Genomic DNA, 13,685 nt, shown 5'->3' with positions numbered 1-13,685 from the left:
ATCACATGACACATGACGATACATGACACCACATGACACATGATATCACATGACATCACATGACACCACATGACACATGACATCACATGACAACACATGACACATGACATCACATGACACATGACGATACTTGACACATGACACCACATGACACATGACATCACATGACAAAACATGACACATGACATCACATGACACATGACACTATATGATACATGACAACACATGACACATGACATGTGTTGATACATGACAACACATGACACATGACATCACATGACACATGACGATACATGACACATGACACCACATGAAACATGACATGACACATGACGATACATGACACATGACACCACATGACACATGACATCACATGACAACACATGACACATGACACCACATGACACATGACATCACATGACAACACATGACACATGACACCACATGACACATGACATCACATGACAACACATGACACATGACAACTCATGACACATGACATCACATGACATATGACGATACATGACACATGACACCACATGACACATGACATCACATGACAACACATGACACATGACATCACATGACACATGACACCACATGACACATGACACCACATGAAACATGACACGTGATGACACATGACACATGATGACACATGACACCACATGACACATGACATCACATGACACCACATGACACATGACATCACATGACAACACATGACACATGACATCACATGACGATACATGACACATGACAACACATGACACATATGACACATGACAACACATGACACGACACCACATGACACCACATGATAACACATGACACATGACACCACATGACACATGACATCACATGACAACACATGACACATGACATCACATGACACATGACGATACATGACACCACATGACACATGACATCACATTACAACACATGACATATGACATCACATGACACATGACGATACATGACACATGATACCACATGAAACATGACACGTGATGACACATGACATCACATGACAACACATGACACTACATGACACATGACACCACATGACAACACATGACACATGACACCACATGACACATGACACGTGATAACAAATGACACCACATGAAACATGATGACACATGACACCACATGACATCACATGATACATGACATCACATGACACATGACGATACATGACACCACATGACACATGATATCACATGACAACACATGACACCACGTGACACAAGATGTGATGACACATGACACCACATGACACCACATGACACATGACACCACATGACACATGACACACATGACACCACATGACACATGACATGTGATGACACATGACATCACATGACACATGATGACACATGACACCACATGACACATGATATCACATGACACCACATGACACATGACATCACATGACAACACATGACACATGACATCACATGACACATGACGATACATGACACATGACACCACATGACACATGACAACACATGACACATATGACACATGACAACACATGATACATGACACCACATGACACATGACATCACATGACACCACATTACACATGCCATCACATGACAACACATGACACATGACATCACATGACACATGACACCATATGACACATGACATGACATGACAACACATGACACATGATGATACATGATACCACATGACACATGACACCACATGATACATGACATCACATGACAACACATGACACATGACATCACATGACACATGATGATACATGACACATGACACCACATGACACATGACACATGATGACACATGACACCACATGACATGTGATTACACATGACACCACATGACACATGACACCACATGACACATGACACCACATGACACATGACATCACATGACATCACATGACAACACATGATATCACATGACACATGACACTACATGACACATGACACCACATGACACATGACACTACATGACACATGACACATGACGTCACATGACACATGACAACACATGACACATATGACACATGACAACACATGACACGACACCACATGACACATGACATCACATGACAACACATGACACATGACATCACATGACAACACATGACACATGACACCACATGACACATGACGATACATGACACCACATGACACATGACATCACATGACAACACATGACACATGACATCACATGACACATGACGATACATGACACATGACACCACATGAAACATGACACGTGATGACACATGACATCACATGACAACACATGACACTACATGACACATGACACCACATGACAACACATGACACATGACACCACATGACACATGACACGTGATAACAAATGACACCACATGAAACATGACACGTGATGACACATGACATCACATGACAACACATGACACTACATGACACCACATGACACATGACACCACATGACACATGACACGTGATAACAAATGAAACCACATGACACATGACACCACATGATACCACATGACACATGACATCACATGACAACACATGACACATGATACCACATGACACATGACACCACATGACATCACATGACATCACATGACACATGACGTCACATGGCACCACATGATGACACATGATGACACATGACACCACATGACAGCACATGACACATGATACCACATGACACATGACATCACATGACACATGACACGTGATGACACATGACACACATGACACCACATGACACATGACATGTGATGACACATGACAACACATGACACATGACATCACATGACACATGACACCACATGACACATGACATCACACATGACGATACATGACACCACATGACACCTCATGACACCACATGACACATGACATCACATGACGACACATGACGACACATGACACAAGATGACACATGATGACACATGATGACACATGACACCACATGACACACGACATGACATCACATGACAACACATGACACATGACACCACATGACACCACATGACAACACATGACACATGACATCACATGACACCACATGACACATGACATCACATGACAATACATGACACATGACATCACATTACACATGACGATACATGACACCACATGACACATGACATCACATGACAACACATGACACATGACATCACATGACACATGATGATACATGACACATGACACCACATGAAACATGAGACATGACATCACATGACAACACATGACACATGACACCACATGACAACACATGACACATGACACCACATGACACATGACACGTGATAACAAATGACACCACATGACACATGATGAAACATGATACCACATGACACCACATGACTGACAACACATGACGTCACATGGCACCACATGATGACACATGACAACACATGACGACACATGACGACACATGACACAAGATGACACATGATGACACATGATGACACATGACACCACATGACACACGACACCACATGACACATGACATCACATGACACATGACGATACATGACACCACATGACATATGACATCACATGACAACACATGACACATGACACCACGTGACACAAGACATGTGATGACACATGACACCATGTGACAACACATGACACATGATGACACATGACACCATATAACACATGACATCACATGACACCACATGACACATGACATCACATGACAACACATGACACATGACATCACATGACACATGACACCACATGACGATACATGACACATGACACCACATGACACATGATGACACATGACACCACATGACAACACATGACACATGACATCACATGACACCACATGACACATGACATCACATGACAACACATGACACATGACATCACATGACACATGACGATACATGACACCACATGACACATGACATCACATGACAACACATGACATCACATGACACATGACGATACATGACACATGACACCACATGAAACATGACACGTGATGACACATGACATCACATGACAACACATGACACTACATGACACATGACACCACATGACAACACATGACACATACCACATGACACATGACACGTGATAACAAATGACACCACATGACACATGATGAAACATGATACCACATGACACCACATGACGTCACATGGCACCACATGATGACACATGACAACACATGATGACACATGATGACACATGACACAAGATGACACATGATGACACATGATGACACATGACACCACATGACATCACATGATACATGACATCACATGACACATGACGATACATGACACCACATGACACATGACATCACATGACAACACATGACACCTCCTGACACAAGACGTGATGACACATGACACCATGTAACAACACATGACACATGATGACACATGACACCACATGACACATGACATCACACATGACGATACATGACACCACATGACACCTCATGACACATGACACCACATGACACATGACATCACATGACACCACATGACATCACATGACACATGACATCACATGACAACACATGACACATGACATGATACCACATGACACATGACATCACATGACACATGACACCACATGACACATGACATCACATGACAACACATGACACATGACACCACATGACACATGACATCACATGACACATGACATCACATGACAACACATGACACATGACACCACATGACACATGACACCACATGACACATGACACCACATGACATCACATGACACATGACGTCACATGGCACCACATGATGACACATGATGACACATGACACCACATGACAGCACATGACACATGACACCACATGACACATGACATCACATGACACATGACACGTGATGACACATGACACACATGACACCACATGACACATGACATGTGATGACACATGACATCACATGACACATGATGACACATGACACCACATGACACATGATATCACATGACACCACATGACACATGACATCACATGACAACACATGACACATGACATCACATGACACATGACACCACATGACACATGACATGACATGACAACACATGACACATGACACATGATGATACATGATACCACATGACACATGACACCACATGACACATGACATCACATGACAACACATGACATCACATTACATGATGATACATGACACATGACACCACATGACATGTGATGACACATGACACCACATGACACATGACACCACATGACATATGACATCACATGACACATGACATCACATGACAACACATGACACATGACATCATATGACACATGACACCACATGACACATGACACATGACACCACATGACACCACATGACATCACATGACACATGACGTCACATGGCACCACATGATGACACATGATGACACATGATACCACATGACAGCACATGACACATGACACCACATGACACATGACATCACATGACACATGACACATGATGACACATGATACCATATGACACATGACATCACATGGCACATGACACCACATGACATCACACATGACACCACATGACACCTCATGACACATGACACCACATGACACATGACATCACATGACACCACATGACATCACATGACACATGACATCACATGACACATGACATGACACCAAATGACACATGATACCACATGACACATGACATCACATGACACATGACACCACATGACACATGACATCACATGACAACACATGACACATGACACCACATGACACATGACATCACATGACACATGACAACACATGACACCACATGACAACACATGACACCACATGACACATGACATCACATGACACATGACACCACATGACATCACATGACATCACATGACACATGACATCACATGGCACCACATGATGACACATGATGACACATGACACCACATGACAGCACATGACACATGACACCACATGACACATGACATCACATGACACATGACACGTGATGACACATGACACACATGACACCACATGACACATGACATGTGATGACACATGATATCACATGACACATGATGACACATGACACCACATGACACATGATATCACATGACACCACATGACACATGACATCATATGACAACACATGACACATGACACATGACGATACATGACACCACATGACACATGACAACATATGACACATATGACACATGACAACACATGACACATGACACCACATGACACCACATTACACATGCCATCACATGACAACACATGACACATGACATCACATGACACATGACACCACATGACACATGACATGACATGACAACACATGACACATGGCACATGATGATACATGATACCACATGACACATGACACCACATGATACATGACATCACATGACACATGACATCACATGACACATGATGACACAGGACACCACATGACATGTGATGACACATGACACCACATGAACATGACACATGACACATGACACCACATGACACATGACATCACATGACACATGACATCACATGACAACACATGACATCACATGACACATGACACTACATGACACATGACACCACATGACACATGACACTACATGACACATGACACATGACGTCACATGGCATCACATGATGACACATGATAACACAGGATGACACATGACACCACATGACACCACATGACAGCACATGACACATGACACATGATGACACATGACACCACATGACACATGACATGTGATGACACATGACAACACATGACACATGACATCACATGACACATGACGATACATGACACCACATGACACATGACATGTGATGACACATGACAACACATGACACATGACATGTGATGACACATGACAACACATGACATCACATGACACATGACGATACATGACACATGACACCACATGTCACCACATGACACCACATGAAACATGACATCACACATGACGATACATGACACATGACACCACATGACACCTCATGACACATGACACCACATGACACATGACATCACATGACACCACATGACACATGACACATGACATCACATGACAACACATGACACATGACACCACATGACACATGACATCATATGACACATGACGATACATGACATCACATGACACATAACATCACATGACAACACATGACACATGGCATCACATGACACATGACGATACATGACACATGACACCACATGACACATGACACCACATGAAACATGACACGTGATGACACATGACATCACATGACACATGATGACACATGACACCACATGACACATGACATCACATGACACCACATGACACATGACATCACATGACAACACATGACACATGACATCACATGACACATAACGATACATGACACATGACACCACATGACACATGACATCACATGACAAAACATGACACATGACATCACATGACACATGACACTATATGATACATGACAACACATGACACATGACATGTGTTGACACATGACAACACATGACACATGACGATACATGACACATGACACCACATGTCACCACATGACACCACATGAAACATGACATCACACATGATGATACATGACACATAACACCACATGACACCTCATGACACATGACACCACATGACACATGACATCACATGACACATGACACATGACACATGACACATGACATCACATGACAACACATGACACATGACAACACATGACACATGACATCACATGACACATGACAATACATGACACATGACACCACATGACACATGACATCACATGACAACACATGACACATGACATCACATGACACATGATGATACATGACACATGACACCACATGACACATGACACCACATGAAACATGACACATTATGACACATGATGACACATGACACCACATGACACATGACATCACATGACACCACATGACACATGACATCACATGACACATGACATCACATGACGATACATGACCCATGACACCACATGACACATGACAACACATGACACATATGACACATGACAACACATGACACGACACCACATGACACCACATGACAACACATGACACATGACATCACATGACACCACATTACACATGCCATCACATGACAACACATGACACATGACATCACATGACACATGACACCACATGACATGACAACACATGACATGACAACACATGACACATGACACATGATGATACATGATACCACATGACACATGACACCACATGATACATGACATCACATGACACATGACATCACATGACACATGATGATACATGACACATGACACCACATGACACATGACACATGATGACACATGACACCACATGACATGTGATGACACATGACACCACATGACACATGACATCACATGACACATGACATCACATGACAACACATGACATCACATGACACATGACACTACATGACACATGACACCACATGACACATGACACTACATGACACATGACACATGACGTCACATGGCATCACATGATGACATGATAACACAGGATGACACATGACACCACATGACACCACATGACAGCACATGACACATGACACGTGATGACACATGACACCACATGACACATGACATGTGATGACACATGACAACACATGACACATGACATCACATGACACATGACGATACATGACACCACATGACACATGACATGTGATGACACATGACAACACATGACACATGACATGTGATGACACATGACAACACATGACATCACATGACACATGACGATACATGACACATGACACCACATGTCACCACATGACACCACATGAAACATGACATCACACATGATGATACATGACACATGACACCACATGACACCTCATGACACATGACACCACATGACACATGACATCACATGACACCACATGACACATGACACATGACATCACATGACAACACATGACACATGACACCACATGACACATGACATCATATGACACATGACGATACATGACATCACATGACACATAACATCACATGACAACACATGACACATGGCATCACATGACACATGACGATACATGACACATGACACCACATGACACCACATGAAACATGACACGTGATGACACATGACATCACATGACACATGATGACACATGACACCACATGACACATGACATCACATGACACCACATGACACATGACATCACATGACAACACATGACACATGACATCACATGACACATAACGATACATGACACATGACACCACATGACACATGACATCACATGACAAAACATGACACATGACATCACATGACACATGACACTATATGATACATGACAACACATGACACATGACATGTGTTGACACATGACAACACATGACATCACATGACACATGACGATACATGACACATGACACCACATGTCACCACATGACACCACATGAAACATGACATCACACATGACGATACATGACACATGACACCACATGACACCTCATGACACATGACACCACATGACACATGACATCACATGACACATGACACATGACACATGACACATGACACATGACATCACATGACAACACATGACACATGACAACACATGACACATGACATCACATGACACATGACGATACATGACACATGACACCACATGACACATGACATCACATGACAACACATGACACATGACATCACATGACACATGATGATACATGACACATGACACCACATGACACATGACACCACATGAAACATGACACGTTATGACACATGACATCACATGACACATGATGACACATGACACCACATGACACATGACACCACATGACACATGACATCACATGACAACACATGACACATGACATCACATGACGATACATGACACATGACACCACATGACACATGACAACACATGACACATATGACACATGACAACACATGACACGACACCACATGACACCACATGACAACACATGACACATGACATCACATGACAACACATGACACATGACATCACATGACAACACATGACACATGACATCACATGACACATGACGATACATGACACCACATGACACATGACATCACATGACAACACGACATCACATGACAACACATGACACATGACATCACATGACAACACATGACACATGACATCACATGACACATGACACCACATGACACATGACATCACATGACAACACATGACACATGACATCACATGACACATGACGATACATGACACATGACACCACATGAAACATGACATCACATGACACCACATGACAACACATGACATATGACACCACATGACACATGACACATGATAACAAATGACACCACATGAAACATGATGAAACATGATACCACATGACACCACATGACGTCACATGGCACCACATGATGACAGATGACAACACATGATGACATATGATGACACATGATATCACATGATACATGATATCACATGACACATGACGATACATGACACCACATGACACATGATATCACATGACATCACATGACACCACATGACACATGACATCACATGACAACACATGACACATGACATCACATGACACATGACGATACTTGACACATGACACCACATGACACATGACATCACATGACAAAACATGACACATGACATCACATGACACATGACACTATATGATACATGACAACACATGACACATGACATGTGTTGATACATGACAACACATGACACATGACATCACATGACACATGACGATACATGACACATGACACCACATGAAACATGACATGACACATGACGATACATGACACATGACACCACATGACACATGACATCACATGACAACACATGACACATGACACCACATGACACATGACATCACATGACAACACATGACACATGACACCACATGACACATGACATCACATGACAACACATGACACATGACAACTCATGACACATGACATCACATGACATATGACGATACATGACACATGACACCACATGACACATGACATCACATGACAACACATGACACATGACATCACATGACACATGACACCACATGACACATGACACCACATGAAACATGACACGTGATGACACATGACACATGATGACACATGACACCACATGACACATGACATCACATGACACCACATGACACATGACATCACATGACAACACATGACACATGACATCACATGACGATACATGACACATGACAACACATGACACATATGACACATGACAACACATGACACGACACCACATGACACCACATGATAACACATGACACATGACACCACATGACACATGACATCACATGACAACACATGACACATGACATCACATGACACATGACGATACATGACACCACATGACACATGACATCACATTACAACACATGACATATGACATCACATGACACATGACGATACATGACACATGATACCACATGAAACATGACACGTGATGACACATGACATCACATGACAACACATGACACTACATGACACATGACACCACATGACAACACATGACACATGACACCACATGACACATGACACGTGATAACAAATGACACCACATGAAACATGATGAAACATGATACCACATGACATCACATGACGTCACATGGCACCACATGATGACACATGACACAAGATGACACATGATGACACATGATGACACATGACACCACATGACATCACATGATACATGACATCACATGACACATGACGATACATGACACCACATGACACATGATATCACATGACAACACATGACACCACGTGACACAAGATGTGATGACACATGACACCACATGACACCACATGACACATGACACCACATGACACATGACACACATGACACCACATGACACATGACATGTGATGACACATGACATCACATGACACATGATGACACATGACACCACATGACACATGATATCACATGACACCACATGACACATGACATCACATGACAACACATGACACATGACATCACATGACACATGACGATACATGACACATGACACCACATGACACATGACAACACATGACACATATGACACATGACAACACATGATACATGACACCACATGACACATGACATCACATGACACCACATTACACATGCCATCACATGACAACACATGACACATGACATCACATGACACATGACACCATATGTGTGTCATGTGACACATGACATCACATGACACATGACGACACATGACACCACATGAAACATGACACGTGATAACACATGACATCACATGACAACACATGACACTACATGACACATGACACCACATGACAACACATGACACATGACACCACATGACACATGATAACAAATGACACCACATGAAACATGATGAAACATGATACCACATGACACCACATGACGTCACATGGCACCACATGATGACAGATGACAACACATGATGACACATGATGACACATGACACAAGATGACACATGATGACACATGATGACACATGACACCACATGACATCACATGATACATGACATCACATGACACATGACGATACATGACACCACATGACACATGATATCACATGACATCACATGACACCACATGACACATGACATCACATGACAACACATGACACATGACATCACATGACACATGACGATACTTGACACATGACACCACATGACACATGACATCACATGACAAAACATGACATCACATGACACATGACACTATATGATACATGACAACACATGACACATGACATGTGTTGACACATGACAACACATGACACATGACACATGACGATACATGACACATGACACCACATGTCACCACATGACACCACATGAAACATGACATCACACATGACGATACATGACACATGACACCACATGACACCTCATGACACATGACACCACATGACACATGACATCACATGACACCACATGACACATGACACATGACACATGACACATGACATCACATGACAACACATGACATATGACATCACATGACACATGACGATACATGACACATGACGCCACATGACACATGACATCACATGACAACACATGACACATGACATCACATGACACATGATGATACATGACACATGACACCACATGACACATGACACCACATGAAACATGACACGTGATGACACATGATATCACATGACACATGATGACACATGACACCACATGACACATGACATCACATGACACCACATGACACATGACATCACATGACAACACATGACATCACATGAAGATACATGACACATGACACCACATGACACATGACAACACATGACACATATGACACATGACAACACATGACACAACACCACATGACACCACATGACAACACATGACACATGACATCACATGACACCACATGACACATGACATCACATGACAACACATGACACATGACATCACATGACACATGACGATACATGACACCACATGACACATGACATCACATTACAACACATGACATATGACATCACATGACACATGACGATACATGACACATGATACCACATGAAACATGACACGTGATGACACATGACATCACATGACAACACATGACACTACATGACACATGACACCACATGACAACACATGACACATGACACCACATGACACATGACACGTGATAACAAATGACACCACATGAAACATGATGAAACATGATACCACATGACATCA

The sequence above is a fragment of the Lissotriton helveticus genome, chromosome 3_2, assembly GCF_964261635.1.
Source record: "Lissotriton helveticus chromosome 3_2, aLisHel1.1, whole genome shotgun sequence".
NCBI lineage: Eukaryota > Metazoa > Chordata > Amphibia > Caudata > Salamandridae > Lissotriton > Lissotriton helveticus.
Note: the sequence above shows the minus strand (reverse complement) of the source record.